The sequence below is a fragment of the Daphnia pulicaria genome, chromosome 3 (assembly GCF_021234035.1).
Source record: "Daphnia pulicaria isolate SC F1-1A chromosome 3, SC_F0-13Bv2, whole genome shotgun sequence".
NCBI lineage: Eukaryota > Metazoa > Arthropoda > Branchiopoda > Diplostraca > Daphniidae > Daphnia > Daphnia pulicaria.
The window spans coordinates 9,660,283-9,677,726 of record NC_060915.1 but is presented as its reverse complement, the minus strand read 5'-3'; the positions used below and the strand labels follow the sequence as shown (position 1 = coordinate 9,677,726).

The window sequence follows — 17,444 nt, the reverse complement described above, 5'->3', positions numbered from 1 at the left end:
AATACCAATACCTCATATAAATTGTATTCTTGTATTTTCACCATGAAATAGTTTTTAAGGTTAAATTTTGTTCAAGACTGTAAAAATGCTGTAAACAATTAGTGTAACGTTGAGTCACCAGTTTTCCACATAAGCAACTGTAATATTAGTTTTACAAATAATCGCAAATGAAATTTAAAATAAAGCTTTGATTCCAATCAAAACCAATAGATAGCCTTGAAAATGGATTTTTTTAAATCCATAATTTATGTGGTAACACTGAACATAAAGATGAGAAAGTTCTGTGTAAATCCATGTCACCCTCTGTTTGGTTTCAGTTACCTTTTTCTATGTAATTGTTAATGTTGATTTCGTCTAGATTTTTGCCTCTCCTTTCCATCTGGGTATTTTAGACCCCAATTCACCTTCCTCTATTCAGTTCTTTTTGTATTGAACCGCCAGTAAAAATCTCAGAAAAAGCTCAATAAGCACAAAGAAAACCCAAACAACCTCAGACACTACTCAAAGCCTAGCATGCGAAACAGCAGTCTCAAAATTGTTGAAAAAAGTGTAACGGTTCAATGATACAATAATTGCCTATTGCAAAACTGGCTTAGGCAAGATATATACTCAATGGAAACCTCAACAACAAGTGTTTTAAGTCTAATTTTAGCAGAAAAGAGTGGATTTGCTATCAGAGCGTTCAAAGATTTCTTTCATAAAATAAATTAAGGTGAAACTTTCATTTGAAGCAAAGGTTTTGTTTGTAGAGGTATCTCATTTTAATATTTTATTTTTTGAATTATAGCTACCTTTTTTGTTTTCTGCTCTACTTGGAAAACTTTGATGATCTCTTAACGGAAACTACAGAATGAAATACGGTGGGATTATGGGAGAATCTCAAACATGGAATAATATTTCACGGTGCAAATTAAATAGTTGTAATACAATATTGATGTAATAGTTGCAACACAAATATACGATATCTTGCATAACTGTGACAACCAAAACACCAAAAAACAAGCAAAGAAAACAGTTGGTTAACAACAAAAAAACAAAAACCAAACACTTCACTACATTATCTTCTATTTAAAAGATTGATTCATTATATAAGTGTTGTACCTATGTAGAAATTGCGTTCCATTCAAAAATTTGGATTTTAACTTTTCTGTGCTAAATAAGCTACACACTGGGCATTACTTAGTGGAACAAAAAACTTGAAAATTCGTGGCGAAGTTTTAATTTCTTCTCTTTCATCCTAATTTTATCAATTTCTATAATTGCAACTTTTTTCATAACGATGCTTTCCAAAAATACTAGTATAGCTAACCTTACGCGGAAAGGCTGTAAAATTGTTCGATGTTTTGAATTCTATTATGAAGAGAATGAACTCCCACTTCCAATGATACAACCACCTGAAAATCACTACAGAAAAACCGAGAAGGTTCATCTTAAAGTGATATTTTAAATGTTGACCAATCAACCTTTTCTGACGATATGTACCCTGTATTCAGTTTGAAATGAATTTTTAAACGTCTGATAGAGTGTATTGAAGATCGTTTTTGAGCTATTGTTAATAAAAATAGACTTTCGTGTTTGGCTATCAAGTTGGCTATCAAGTAATGGAGAATTAACTTCATATTCAATTGCTCTCTGCTTTACCGAAACCACTTTCCACAGTTGGTAATTGAATATTTGAACTTTTAAAAGAATAAAATTTCGCAGCATTTCAATTATGTATTGTCTTTTATTTAGGAGGACAGCTAGTGAAATATAGTGCTGATATCTCAAACCTATTCAAGGAAGTAACCTCACACTATTGGTAAATAGTTGTACTTCATGTTAGCACAGTCACTTTAATTTGTCGTATTATTTATTGTACAGGGAGCCAAGCTCCCACCTCCCCGATTGATCTCAGTTTTCAACATCTATACTGAACATAAACGTTGCATATCAGAATTTAATTATTGGTGAAGCAGCGCCAACTTCGTTCGTAAGGTGGGGTAACAACTAGATTCGTAAGGTGCAATTTATATTAAATTTTATTGTTCTACAATAGTGAAGTTTTTTATCAACATTGGTTCAAAATGTATTTCGTCTACTAGGTGTCGAGAATTCGCAATTCCCCGTTTGATGATTAACTGAATTTCTTCTTCTTAAATAACACAAACTGTGGACGGGGAAATCAGTAATTCACAATTTGAAGTGATTGCTGTTTACCGAACTCATTCTGGGGAAAGTGCTGTTTACCTAACTCAATCTGGAGTCAGTGGTGTTTACCTAACGCAGTCTGGAAGTAGTGTTGCTTATCCACCAGCTACAAAATCTGCACATGGTGCAGCCAGACTCAGCCCGATGATATAGTATTGCTTTATCTCCAGGACGTGGTGTCAGTGGTGTTTAACCAAAAAATCAAGAGTTAAAAGATTTAACACACAGCCTTATCATAGTCTTATAATCGAAAACAGTGGATTAAGTTCGAAAAACGTATGCACAACCTGCGTTAAATGCCACAATGCCACCAAGAAAGATTATTGCCCACACTCATGACTCATCCAACGCACAATAAAAATTTGACATTGCTTGAGTCTGTCCCTCCTTCCAATAAGGTTATTGATGATGGCGTTATGAAATTTCTCTTCGTATGTATGAAAGAATTTCGGACTATTAAGCCAAATTTGTTGTCATCGAAAAAAATCGAAGGAAATCTATTACAAGAATTAGAACAAGTTGAACTTGACCATATCCACTTACTAGTGTGGTCCACACTAGTAAGTGCTTCTTTGTGATAATAATAAAAGAATTTTTGATTTAATTTTTGATTTTAATTCATGAATTAAATAAAAAAAAAAATTTGATTTTTGATTTGATTTTTGATTTCCCTAATACTAAAGAAAAATGATTCATGATTTTGATTCATGAATCACAAAACACTAAGATTCAGCAAACACTGAGTGTGGATACATCCATTGTATGTACAAATGGTATGTACCAGATTTCAAAATTTACATCCCATGGATATACCATGGACGTCCATGTCTTAGTAGGGTACACAAGATTTTAGTGCTTGTTGAATATGATCCGATCTGCGTCTGCGATCAGTACGTGCTTCTGCCTGAGAAGGGTACAGTTCTATTTCTTTCTATTTCTTACTGCCTCTCGCCCTTTTGTCTTTTTTCTCCTTCTTGATCTTCGGTTAGTTGAGAGAAATATCTTACAGATATTACTCCGTATCAGTCTCGACTTCTGCGGTGTTGGGCGGCTTTGCTGGAGCGCGTTCAACTTAGTGAAGCTGCGAGGGAATTGCTACAGTGGTTGACTGCTGCGTTTTGTCTGAGAGAAAAAGAGAATGTTATGGGGAAAATAGTCCCTTTAGGCGGAAATTCTCCTAACCTTGGTGAATCCTCTGCACAATTGGGCAGAGGGTTTCTCTTCAATAGTGAATGGGGGTTGTTGCAGGTCGTAGTTAAGCGTCCCCGGGCGAATTACTCCACAGTCTGGCTTTCACAACTCTTTGATGAACTCTTAGGCTGGTGGCACTATTTTGGTGTAGAACCTTGTGCGCGTTCTAAAAACGTCCCAGTGGGTCCGGGAAATCCTCTACCGCCGTCACTACCACCTTAAGATTGAGCTCAAAGTTCAGTTCGTTAGCCAGCTTAAGAAGCGGGCTTATACCTGCCTTCGCTCCTAATTCGAGTCTTTATCGGCGCCCTCTACAACGAGAAAGGCGCCTGTGGGAATTTCAACCGGACAGGAATTCTTCTTAGTCCTCTTCTACATCGAAAATATACGAAGCCTTCCAACGCTTCTTGTTCGGTATCTTCCCGGTCATAGTAGTAAAGGATATCCGGGAACCAAAGATTCTTCTTCCTTTAGCCTCCAAAAAAAGAGCTGAATTGTGGAAACTCCCCTCAATGATAACGTTCATCGCATCTATAGGAGAAAAATAGGAGATGTATATACATATATGTCATTTTAATAGTAACTCACCATAAATTTGCTAGAGTTCATCCCCGTTTATGAAAATTTTAACATCCTCGCAATTTTTTAGTGTTTTAGAGTTTAGTGTTCGCTTGTGTAGCTCGATGATGTGGAGTATAGCTACAGCTAAGCTAGGAGTGTTGTGGTGGCTTTCCCATGCTCGTGCTTTTACGACTCTTTTATAGATGAAATAAGAGAACTTTTAATGAGAAATGCAGCGTGATAATAAAAAAAGAAATGTGTTGGAAACAACCTGGCTACCCCGCATTCAATAAACTGTGAGTCATCTTATTTCTTGATTATGTGTTTAATTTCAATTGAAATTCACCGTCCGCGGTGTGTTGTGGTGAGATGGACACCGGCGGCAACGCAAGACGCGTGGACCAAATTATTTCTTGTAACTTTTAACTGTAATAATCAGGAAGAAATAGACCGTGCTCTTCTAACGACATCCTTCTTAACAAGCTCTTTTAACCACACCCGTCTACCTTCTTAACATGGTGTCAGAAGTGGGATCAAGCCTCTGAATGCTTGGATTTGTCCGACCACTTGAACAGCTTTACCTGTTTATCTGCTCATTCTCTCTGTCTGTTTATGTTTCCTCTTGCTCTTAATTTCCATGTTTGTCTTTTCCCCGTGTCTTCTTTGTATTTTTTTTAATCAATTCATTTTGTTAGAGAACTTCTGAATTCCTCTTAACCCAAAAATGGCGGAAGACCACTTCGCTATCTTGTTGGAGATTTTCCGAGCCCAAAACGAGGTACAACAACAAATGTTGGCCCAAAATAAACAACGAGGTCGTGAAGGCCTTCATGACCTCGTTGTTTCAAGTCCTTCTCTTCCGTCTCTTCTTCTTTAGTGGAAAACGAGAAGAAGACGTGCTTGACTTTGTAAAAACGGACAGAAACAGATCTGTCTGGCCAAAGAGAAGGAAATTCGTGGAGTGGAGGCATTTGAGCCGGCTGAGTTGGCGACAGGAAAAAGTAGACAACTTATCGTAAGAAACTTCACACCCAAAGGCAATTCAAGAATTTCTTCGTGACACACGTTCTTCGAGAACGTCCCAGCAGAATATCGACAAGAAATGGAGCGTCTGCTTACGCGGTACCAGGACCTCTTCCAAGATACCCCTCTCAAAAGTACCCCCATTGCCGAATAAGTGGCCACCCGCCTATTCGGTCAGCGCATTATTAGTCAATTAGAACGAGAGGCCATCAACGCTCATGTGGAGGACATGCTTCAAGCCGGAATCATCATGCCATCTTCCAGTCCCTGGTCCTCACCCGTCGTCATGGTCTCAAAGAAAAATACGCCATAACCGTCAGCAACTTTTATCCTTTGCCACGCATTGATGACTTCCTTGAACATCTCGGAGGTGCAACGCTATTAACTTATTGCTTAGACTTAAAAAGTGGGCACTGCCAGATCCCGGTGGGCAAATCCAGTCAAGCGAAAACTGTGTTGGTTACGCCAGACGGGCTCTATGAGAGCGTGCGTCTCCTCTTTGGTCTTTGTAATGGACCTCATTAGCTAGCCCGATCCTCTGAGTAGGGTGTGCTGGCGTCTTCTGCTGATTCGTTTAGTTTTACCGCGCGTCGATTCTCAGTTGACAGTTCTGACTTGTCGGTGTGTTTATTTAGAACTTTGATAAACATTAGCCTTATCCACAATGTCACACATTACTTCAAGGAAAGGAAAGAGACAAAATATATTTCGTGATCTTTGTGAATCATTTGGATATGGCGAGCCGACTTACACGTACCTAGAGAAAACACTATGCGGACCTTTTGAGGTTGGTGTAACTATGGAGGTTTTAGGGATTTCAGGTAAAATTTTTAGTTCACTTGGTCTAGTAGATTAAGCAAACTGTTTGTGTATAATTATCATAAAAAAATAATTTAAAACGATTGTATTCTGTGTTACCCCAGTTAAAGGATCCGGACAGTCTGGGAAATCAGCAAAGAACAATGCCATACTGAAAATGATGTTCCAAATCAAAAAGTCTGCCCGTTCTGGAGAGTCACTAAATGATGTAGACAACGAGTCCCTAGTGGATTGCTGTGAATGGTTTGTAAAATTCACACTTATGCATACTTTATTAATTTTTAATAATTATTAATTTCGACAGGATGGAAAACTATAGGGATCTGTGTGAAGAAATGATAAGGATTGATCACCAACCACGAGAACTAATAACAGATCATGCTTGTCTTGAATTAAGTCGCTGTCTTAGAAAAAGAGGTTTGGCCCCTATTTATCACTGCGTCCAAAGTGAGGGTACTGGCTCAACTTAGAGGTTTGTCATGAGTTGTTACATTCCTGGATTCTTAACTTCAGGTAGGGTTTAAAATTATTTATTAAACAGTTGTTGGAAAATAGCTTTTTTTACCAGGTGTTGGACGAACAATTGAAATTGCCAAGAATGTCACCACCAGAGAAGTACTGATAAAAATGCAACAAGAATAACTTTATTCACTTTTGTTATCTGACATACCTATTATTTTTTTTTCGACAGGATGGAACAGTAAACTCATCTGTGTGAAGACTTGATGCCGATTGATCCCCAGCCAGGAGAACAAATCGGAGAGCATGCATGTGTTAATTTAAGTCACAGACTTTGGAAGAAAGGTCTTGTCCCCATTTATCACTGCGTACAAAGTGAGGGTCGAACTTCGAAATTTGTCATGAGTTGTTACATTCCTGGATTTTTAACTACAGGTAGAGTTTAAAATTATTTATCATAACAGTTGTTGGAAAACGGCTTACGTTTTTTTAACAAGTGAGGGACGAAAAATCCAAATTGCCAAGAATGTCGCCGCCAGAGACTTACTGGGTCAATCCACGCGAAGTCAACCAATCGATGTGGCAACCAAGTCATGGATTTTGACCAAAATTTTAATTACAGGTAGATCAAGTGTGTCCGATTTCAATAAATTTTGTATTATTGTATTTTTTGTATTTTTTTATTCCCCGTGTTTAGCGCGTTTTTATTTTGTTAAAATAGCTTTATTTTTTTCTATTATGTTCACTTAACAACTAGCAAGAGTTATATGGGGAACAGGAACGAAGTTCATTTATCGAAATGAACTTTTTTATAAAATTTCCCTTACATATTATTTTAATTATTAGTGCTCAAAGGGCACTTCATTGAAACGTCAATTGAATCGAAGCCAGTGACTTTTTTGTATTACTGAAAATAGAATATTGCCAAAGATTTTAGAAAAAAAAGTCATTTTGTGGAATGAATTGAACGAATCCAAAGTTCACTGATGAAAACCGGCTATTTTCTGATTGAACAAATTCAAATGTCATTTCCTCTAAACGTCTATCTCTTTATTTTGTTGTTCATCATCAGTGGTTGCTTCATGAATATGATTTATTCAACTTCCGCATTTTGGTTATCTAACATTTCGAAGTTTCACCTAATGGGAATCACTAAGGCGCTTGTATGAAATAAACATGAAGTACCCAAACTATCATTACTCCACAAAAAAGAGACAATATTTTCTCAAAGAAATTTGTCGAAAGAATAGAAATACAAGTTACAAATCGAAAAATAAGTAACCATCGTTAAAAATCTGAAAGGTTTTTATGTATAGGCTTCAGTAGTGTTTGTGTCAAACACAGTAACCGCAGCCCTCCCTTAGACTACAACCAGTTACACACGTAAGGGCTAACACGAAAGACAACCGTATTGTCCTTCGACTCACAAAGGTCTGCCGTTTTCCACGCCAACCGGCTAACAGTTGGCAGTAGCACCCCTTTTGGGCGCTCTACTAAGCCTATAGAGCCCGCGGAAAATAAAATATTAAGGGAGGTAGTGAAACGGTTGGGCCAATTGCAACAGATGAAAAGGTATACAATAGACATCACACAAAGTGGCTTCAACAGATCATTTATATTTTGAAAAAGCTTATGAGATGGTTAAGAGAATGTACAGTACCCTGCAAAAAAATCCGAACAGCGATTTTTGTTTAGCCACCTATCCATATATAGGGAAACTGTGTTTGGCTTTTGACTGAAATTTAGAGGGCTAGGAACAAAGCGAAAAGTGGGAAGAAAGTAATGACTGGAATAGCCTTAGGGTAATTGTCAATTTTAAAAAAAAAGTGACGAGAAAACCTAAAAGCTGCCGTATTCTTGCATATAAAGCGGGAAAAATTCAAAGAAATCGCCTTAAGTCACTTGTCAAAAAGTCGGCAATGAGCTTAAGGCGGTTATTCATTTTTTTGCGCCATGAAAATTCCAGACACACTGTCTGATTTTATTCATATTTTTTGGGGGGATGGGGGAAACATGGCTACGAGCTAATTGAGTCTATTCCTACTTTTTTCTTTCTTCCCAGTTCCCACCATTCGCTTTGTTCCTTGCCTCCCGTATTTTGGTCTAAAGTCAAACAGTTTCCCGATTTATGGATAGGTGGCTCAAAACAAAAAAATCGCTGTTCTGATTTTTTTTGCAGGATACTGTACACAGAAAACTGGGAACAGAAGAAAAAATGATGTTACCTCAAACAATAAAACAATAAAACAATATTTGAAAACTCAAACAAAGTTTTTTGAATAAAAAATTGGGGAAATTATTTATAAAAGGAACAGGTATCAAACAGGAGAGGTACACAATTATGCCCATTATCAACGTAGGATAATACATAATTTTATCAATCCCTTTCCGAAATTTCAGAAAAACCCAGTAAAAACCTACCGAAACTAAATCTTGTCATCAATAAGTCAGGCATTTGTTGGCGAGCGTTTTGATGTTCTCAAACTAGAACAGTGTATCGATAATTTTTATACAATTAAAAAGTTATAATTAAAAGACACAATAAAATTTAAAAAAAACTACTATACGGCAGGCATTCACAACGAAGACTTTTTGCTTCTTTCTTAGACCTGTCAATTATGACCTTCAAACAGCCTTCGAAAATATTCCTTCCATCATCACTTCTGGAATTATGCCATCCGATGTCTGAAAGGGATTGTCGTTGCCATGGGACGTGATGGGTAACGATAAGGGTTTCCTAAGGTTACCAATCCATTTGCTGCAGATGACTGATCACCGTCTGAACTTTTCTTTTGGTACCGTTCTTCACCAGGTGGAAGAAGGCTTATGAAAATTTGCTATAATGTTTGCTCCATTAAACTGGAAACCAGATCGGCGATAACTGATATCTAGGCTTAATTAGTTTCGAAGTTCAACATCAGCAGTTATGTTAAATTTATTTTGTTAATAAACTCATTGTTATAAACAACACGTTTACTTAAATTTAATGTTATTTTTTACTTTAGTTTAACAAATAAAGTTTCTTCTCATCCACATTCATCCACATCCACATGTCTAAAGGCAAACAAAATTTTAAAAACAATTTTTATACCTTAAGGAACTTTTTAATTTGCGGCTGTTACTTATATTAAAAACACGCAAAAAATTCAACGTCTTCAAAGAAAATTAGTTTCGATATCCAGCTTGTATGAAGTGTGCTATGTGGGAGGCAAAAACAAGTCTTTAGATTCAAATAAAAATTATTGCTTTACAGAATGGCAGGGGAGACGTTGATGCTCGTTTATCGTTCAACTAGGATATTTTGTAAAATATTAATTGAAAATGTAATAATTTATTTGAGAAACATGAAATGATTGACAGTGATATCGTAACGTCTCTGACCAATTACTTCATCACATTAGATTACTGATCTTCAACACTTCACAACTATTGGAGGTACCATCCATCCAAGGCATAAAAAAAACAATTATTTAATGCATTTTTGAAGTAAACAGCTTACAAGCCTCAGAAATAGGTTCCAGGTGAAATAAAATTATTCACTGCTTCCATTACAGTTCCCTCAGTTCCACATTCAGATATTTTTCAATTCATCCAATTTGGAAAAGAAGTTTCCAATTTACGAAACAGATTATTTTTTACAAAATTCAGACATTTCCCCTACATATAAAAAAGCAATCTTACAGTGTTCTATTTTGCTTACTTTCTCACACGATATAATGGTTGAAATCATTGCGAATCAGTGTGGATTCCCATTCCACAGTGAAATAGCCCATTCTACAAAAATGATAAATTGGATTTATCTGTCTTATATGTGTTCATAATTTATTCAACCATAAAGGTTACATGCGGTTGCATTGGTGTTGAATAAAAACCAAAAAATCTACCCAAATGTGTAGCGGAAAAAACCCGGAGTGCTTTTCTATTACACAGAAAAGCAATCTATTTTTATTTTTGTGAATGAAAAGAAATGAAATGAAACGAAGTATCATAAAAAAATATGAGATGTTTGTCTTTAAAAGGACTTAAATGGTTAACTAGACATCTCGTTGAAACCATAAATTTTGCAGTTTCGAAAACCATGAAGTAGTGATCAAAAACTCTGTGTGTAGAGTTTAACGAACTTTTGTTTCTCTTTTTATAAAATTTCCTAATTTATATGGTCCCGATGGACAATTGGCATCGTCGTGGAAATTATGAGAAACAGAAATTTTCTGTATGGCTTTAGACATCAATAAACTCAAGGAAAGCATTTTTCCAAATTCTGGATGTAGCGTTTATTCCTCTATGAATTCTTTTATTTATCTTTGGCTTCATTGGACTCTAATAGCGAATTTGACATCCTTTAAGACATGATGTTTGGAAAAAAACGTTTTTCTACTGGTGAAACCATCAATTCTGATATATTGTAAACTATATGAAGTATTTCAGATGGATGTAGTCAATATCAACCGCTGTTTTTAATTGTAGTCCATTATGAATTTCTATAAATATGTTTCGAATCTTAACTTACAATAATTTATATTGAGTTCATTTTGGGGTAATTGTTTATTTGCTGGTCAGTTTAAATAAATAAGTTGAGATTTAAATAAATTTTAGTGAAAGCAGAAAATTTTATTCGAAGCATCAATAAAATATGACCATCAAATCATCCGTAACATCCAATGATACTTTGGACTTTCACGTTAATTATGATTTTACTCTATCTTTGGTAACTCAACGTTTTATTTAATTCATGTAAGACAAAAGGAAACATTTACATTTTCTTAAAAAATTCTCTAAAAAATGTGCAAGTTTAATTACTAATATAGCGATTTGCTATGTTTACATCGTTTGATGTACCAAAGAACTCACTCTGTAAAACAAATAACAAATTTAAGCGTTTCCCAATCATACCAAAAATCTTTTATTTGAATATCGAAAAATTCAAAAATAAATTCTTTCTTCAATTGCTTCAGACGAAACCATCTCTTTCTTTGTATTCTTTTCAATTGTTGTTTGAAATCAATCCAGTGAATTATTTTGATTATTTGTATTTTTTTAATTCTTTCATATTTTCCGGTGAAATACAAACCCTTATCAAAATTCTTCAGAAGCCCTACATCTTTAGAGTGTTTATTTTATGGCAATGGCGATGGTATAATTTAACTTTAATTTTAAGTCCAATGATGGACGATCTGGTTTCCACTTTGCTGAAGCATACAGTAAAAAAAAAACAACATAATTAAATCATAATTTGTTGATTGGTGGGAAGTTGGCCATGTTGGCCGACATTGCCGACCAAATATTCAATCAGGCCGATAGCAGCGTAAGAATCTGTGTTACTTAAGTGGAGTCTGAAAATGTCTATGAGCAAGCTGTGTAAACACTACTTAAACGCCGTCAGGCCAATTAAACTTGCAATTCTTCATCGCGTGCAAAAGTCCTCTTTAATTTTTTTGGTGGGCACCCCTGTTCGGGTCCATATGTCATTGTACGTCATGTAATTTTCTGTATGTCTTAAACCAAACTCATACATTTAGAATGCGAACAACTCCAATGCTGATTGTCCCCGGAACTTTCCCGTTCATCTCTCCTAGAGTGATCAGAGCGTCAAGAGTTTTCATTGATGATTGGATTTTAGCAGTTGCAGCCCCCACCTCATCTGGTTCAACTCCCCTTAACCTTTCAGTGGAGCAACCTGAAATAGCGGCAAGGGTGGAAACGTTTGAGGATTTCATGGAGGCATTCTCCGGACTCGATTCGGCAGCCTACCACTGCCAATATCATGTGTTAGATCCATTTTACGGTGCTCTCATTCTGTGGAAGCAAGAGGAATTCCTTAATCTCCGGAACGTCCGACAAGCTCGAATCCTTGTATTCCCGCGATGGACGAATGACACGTTCCGGACACCGATATGGTATCAATCGTAAGCCGATCAGTCAGTGTTTATTGTCTTCAATATTAATGCCCTGTCCCAGAAGAACTGTGTGTTAGTTCAGTATATTGACGATTCGTGTTCTTTCTATAGCAATTCCCTAACTGTAATTGTTGGGTCACTCCTTTAAAAAACAACCAGTTTTTTCACAACCATCTCGGAAATTTTTATTTTTTATAGTATGTTGTTAATGACATAAGAAAAGATCTTGCAAATTTTCAGCTTCGTCCTTGAAGCCAGAAGCGAAATATATAGGTACAAACTTTCCCTTTTTTTTAATTTCCGGATGTCCGTTTTTTCACTGAATCGCTTATAACTCATCACTTGTTTAAGCTACAGTCCCCTCCATAAGTATGGGATCACCCCGCGCCGTTCCATAAGGTGGCGTGTATTTTTCTAGTTGGTTTTTCAGGTGGTAAAAAGTGAAAAAATGACATAAATTCACAAAACTTGGAATTCATGTCATTTTACCTCTTTTGTTTTGTCTGAATTTTTTTCAGATTTTTTCGTTCATGGGATAGGCCTATCAGCCTATTTCCCCTTAAGGCCCTAAGGGCGAAAGAGGGTTGTATTCTGCCGTAGGCAGTACGAAAAGGGTGATTTTGGTGAGTGTCGTCTACAAATTCATCACAAATTAAGCACCGCCCATCAAAAATGGCTGAGACCCAGTTATACCCATAGTTATATCCAACATCTTCTCGTGGCTGGGAATCAACAACCATCATGTTTTCAATCAGAAGTGGGCTGTAACGTTCCATCCTGTTGAAATTAAAAATCAATTAAATCTATCAGTTAAAAATAATGAGGATTGAACAAACCATTCACAGCAGTCCACAAGTTTTTCAGATGTTACACTGTTAAGTGATCCCCCTTCACGGGCAGTTTTCATGATCTGGAACATCATTCGAAGTGCAGCATTGTTCTTGGCAGACTTTCCTGATCGGCCAAAACCTTGAACTGGTGTAATAAAGAAATCAATTATTTCACATTGTTTTCAACGATAATTTTAATACAACACAGTTTTTAAAATTGACAGGATTAATTGAATTGAAAACTTGGGTTACCAGAAATCCCCAACTCTTCAATAGTTACTCCGACATGAAAAGCTCTTTTCTCCAGCAAGTAAGTGTAAATTGGAATCCCAAATCCAAATGTTTCACACAGTACATTAAAAGTGTTCAACCTTTTTCCTTGCCCAGCACTTGAATTACGATAAATGTTTGCAATTGTGGCAGATAGTAAGGATGGATGTTGATCAAAATTCGAAATAAACACTGACTTACAACAGCTGTTTCTGTTTCGACGCGCCCTTTTTTTGGATTCAGCAGTCAGCACACTCTAACGGCAAAAAGGTAGAAACTTTCATACTTTTTCCGATCCGGAGTTGAGTTTCTATTTTTTACTGGGTTTTAAAAACCAAATTCAATCGCAAGTTTGTGATGTAGGGGAGAGCGGGGTTGGATGGGACAGTGGTTGGATGGGACAGAGTGGTTATATGTAAGTTCTTGTAATTACAGATACATTTCTTTTAGCCGACTAAGAAAGATGAAGAGAATGTAATTATAGGCTGATTTCATCATCATTGTTTATTCTTACATAAGTGTTTTATGCAGTGTTAACTGTGTTTTTATGCAGTTAAGGAGAAAGTGAACATATGTGTAGAACCAGCAACGAAAAGGAATTGATTTTGGACCTCAAACTTCAATCTACCAGTAAACTTAATGGAGTTGACAGCAAGGATAATGTTGTTATGATGATTATTGAAGCGACAGGAAACAATGGAAATTTGTGAACATGACAAGATGCCACAAAAAGTCTAAAAGGCAAATCAGACTATTAGACAGCAACTCTAAGAATTTTAATCAGAGCTGGCTGACAGGGTATTGCATCAGAAAGCTGAAACAGACATACAAAAATCTGTAAGTGATTTTTTTTTGTAACTGACTAAAATAATAACGATAATTTAGAATGTTGTTTTCTTTGTAGACGAGACACTGTAGCTATGGAAGCAATGTCACAGATGTTGCTGAACCTAGTTTCATTTATCTGTTTGCCTGGGCGTGAATAAAACCTGCCCGCCTATTTCAAGTACCTAATGGCTATTACTATCTGGATCATTCAGTACTACATCTCTGCCGGTCTTATATTGGAATAGCTACCATTGCTAAATGGTGAGGAATATTATCCTCAAATATCAGATGGTGTATTCTCATTTCAATACTTTAACTATTGTATTTACAGTTAGTTTATTTAGCACCAACGTCGATTACATTTAATGTCGCTTTTTAATTGTGAAGTAACCGTACCTGGTTCTGGACATGACAGGCGCATCATAATGTCTGATGATTTCACTAGCTGCCGACAATAAAACAGTGCCGCCAGTGATATTCTAACGGCAAAGCGAATGCGAACTAAAGCTGGTTTGTTTGAAAAGTTACTTTTTCTCAAACATAATTCAAAGTTGATCAATAACCGTGTTGAATGACTTGAATCACATTGAACTCAATCCATTAATGATTGATCAGTTAATTTAATAAACAGAACTGGACCACCCAACAAAGAATAACAAATGTCTTTCCCTTTTTTTGCTATTCACAAATTCACCAGATATTATGCGTAGCTTCCCTAGCTTGACTAAGTAAACAAAAAAGGTGGTAGAAAAAAAAAGTTTTTGTATTTTATTTGGTATTTTATTTTATTTTTTTTGGTATTTTAGAAAAACCTCACTATTTTAAAATAAATGTATTTCATTTTAAAAATACGCTAATTTTTTTCAAATAGAGAACACTGACAGAATATAAGCGGATGATATAAATTTCTAAATTTTTTGAGTTTCCAATAAAAAATTGTATTATTAATTGTGGCAGCCAATAAAGTATACCCCATTATTTAAAACATGAAACAGATTCCCCGGCCAGTATAAAAGGGGCGGGCAGCAGCAGCAAGAAGCAGCAGTATGAGAAGCAGTCAGCCAGCCAACTTTTTTCGCCAAGCCCACGCAACTATTCTGTAACTAGTGTACCCTTCTTCTTGCTTAAGCTAAAATAAACTGGTAGACCTAGAATAGTGGGTGTACGTTTAAGCTTCTTCATCGTCATTATAATATATACGTCATTATATATATATTATAAGTTGGGCCTGTACCCTCACTTTGGACGCAGTGATAAATGGGGGCCAAACCTTTTTTTCCTAAGACAGCGACTTAATTCAATACACGCACGATATCTCTTATTTGTTCTCGTGGCTGGGGATCAATCAGAATCATGTCTTCACACAGATCACTGTACTGTTCCATCCTGTTGAAATTAATAATTATTAAAAATTACTAAAGTATGCAAAAGTGTGAATTTTACAAACCATTCACAGCAATCCACTAGGGACTCGTTGTCTACATCATTCAATAATTCTCCAGAACGGGCAGACTTTTTTATTTGGAACATAATTTTCAGCACGGCATAATATTGTTCTTTGCTGATTTCCCAGACTGTCCGGATCCTTTAGCTGGTGTAACACAGAATACAATTGTTTTAAATTACTTTTGACGACAATTTTACACAAACAATTTGCTAAATCTACTAGACCAAGTGAATTGAAAATTTTACCTGAAATTCCTAAAACTTCCATAGTTACACCGACCTGAAAAGGTCCGTATAGTTTTTTTTCTAAGTGAAAGTTGGCTCGCCATATCCAAATGAGTCACAAAGATCATGAAATATCTTCTGTCTTTTTCCTTTAGTAGCCCTTGAAGTAATGTTTGACATTGTGGATAAGGCTGATGTTGATCAAAGTTCTAAATATACAACCTGACAAGTGAGAACTGTCAACTGAGAACCAACACGCGGCAAAACTAACCAAAACGAACGCTTTCAACGCCGTTGTCTTGGATTCAGCAGTCAGCACAAAGGTGGCAAAAACTCTAATGGCAAAAAGGTAGAAACTATCATACTTTTTACATGGCGATCCGGAGTTGAGTTTCTGTTTTTTACAGGTTTTTAAAAACCAAATTCAACTGTAATTTTGTGATGTAGGGGAGAGCGGGGTTGGATGGGACAGAGTGGTTATATGTAAGTTCTTGTAATTACAGATACATTTCTTTTAGCCGACTAAGAAAGATTAAATAGATGCCTTTAATGTTCATTTGAAACATTTTCTTAATTCTATATATTTAAAAAGATATAGGAAGTTACACTCGGTGTTATTTATTTTTTTTTTGTCCCATCCAACCCCGCTCTCCCCTAACTAAAAGAATGTAATTATAGGCTGATCTCATCATCATTGTTTATTCGTACACAAGTTTCTGTATTCTTCAGTTGCTTATTGGTTGTCCCATGCATCAGAGTTTTGTTTGGTGGGTCTAAAGCTGAAATTGAAGCTTGCATCCTTCAGTAAGTACAAGTTATAATGGAAGTGTTACTGATTTCAAATTAACTAACTGTTTTTTTTAGTAGCACGCTTTTTGTTGTAGCTGTTTTTTTTAGTAGCTTGGGGGTGATTAGCACAGCCGCTACTCTCTAGAAGGGGCTGCACTCCAAGCGGGTGTGTTACTCACTAATGCAAAACACTTGGAAAAATATGCAAAATTAGGGCCTAGAATAACGGATACGGCATAGGACGACGATGGGTTTATGACCGTTTAGTATGGTCTAAAATGACCGTACTGCTGATAAAGTGGGGTTTACGTAGAACAATTAGTAATTTGAAATTTTTTAAATGAGCACTGCTTATACTTGCTTTTTGAATAAGTGCTAAAAACCCGTACAAAATCGTACTGTAGGATCATATTTAAATTTGCAATTGAAAATTGGAAAATTGGAAATGGGGGTTTAATTGTAAATAGTTTATTGTTTTGAGTACATGTATAAGAATAATAGTTTCTATTGATTAGCTTCTACCAATTTTAATGTTCGTTCGCAGTTGGGCTTTTTATTCTGCGTCTATTGGCATATTGCTCAAGAAAACTTCTCGCTAAAACTGATAAATAAAATAATAAAGAAATTATGTTTTGACTTCATGTTACAGTTGACACATGATTACTTGACTAGTGGTTTCAACTTTTAACTCTTAATATTTGAAAAAGACTCATCGTGACTTTTCATTCTCATTCAATGTTTCATTGATTTCATGCAGGATATACAACTCTGATAGTATACAAATCCCTTTAGCCTTTACTGTTTCTTAAACAAACTTGTGTAGTGCATCTATCGTCTGTAAGACATGAAATATTACATATTTCCTGAGTGAAGTGAGAATAAATTGATTACGATGACAAAGGCAAGGGAAAAAGAT

The 17,444-nt window shown here is 35.9% G+C and overlaps 2 long non-coding RNA genes across 3 annotated transcripts; both read left to right on the top strand.

The window, feature by feature from the left end:
* Positions 1-13,028: 13,028 nt before the first annotated feature.
* Positions 13,029-17,419, top strand: LOC124328460. 2 transcript variants are annotated; one of them, XR_006916305.1, is made up of 4 exons: positions 13,029-13,120; positions 13,195-13,280; positions 13,358-13,510; positions 16,469-17,419. It is a non-coding gene; the product is annotated as an uncharacterized LOC124328460 (long non-coding RNA). The 2 variants fall into 2 exon arrangements; XR_006916306.1 differs by lacking the exon at positions 16,469-17,419 and adding an exon at positions 16,147-16,223.
* On the top strand, positions 13,800-14,499 carry LOC124328461. The gene is made up of 3 exons (XR_006916307.1): positions 13,800-14,077; positions 14,145-14,329; positions 14,400-14,499. It is a non-coding gene; the product is annotated as an uncharacterized LOC124328461 (long non-coding RNA).
* Positions 17,420-17,444: the final 25 nt, after the last annotated feature.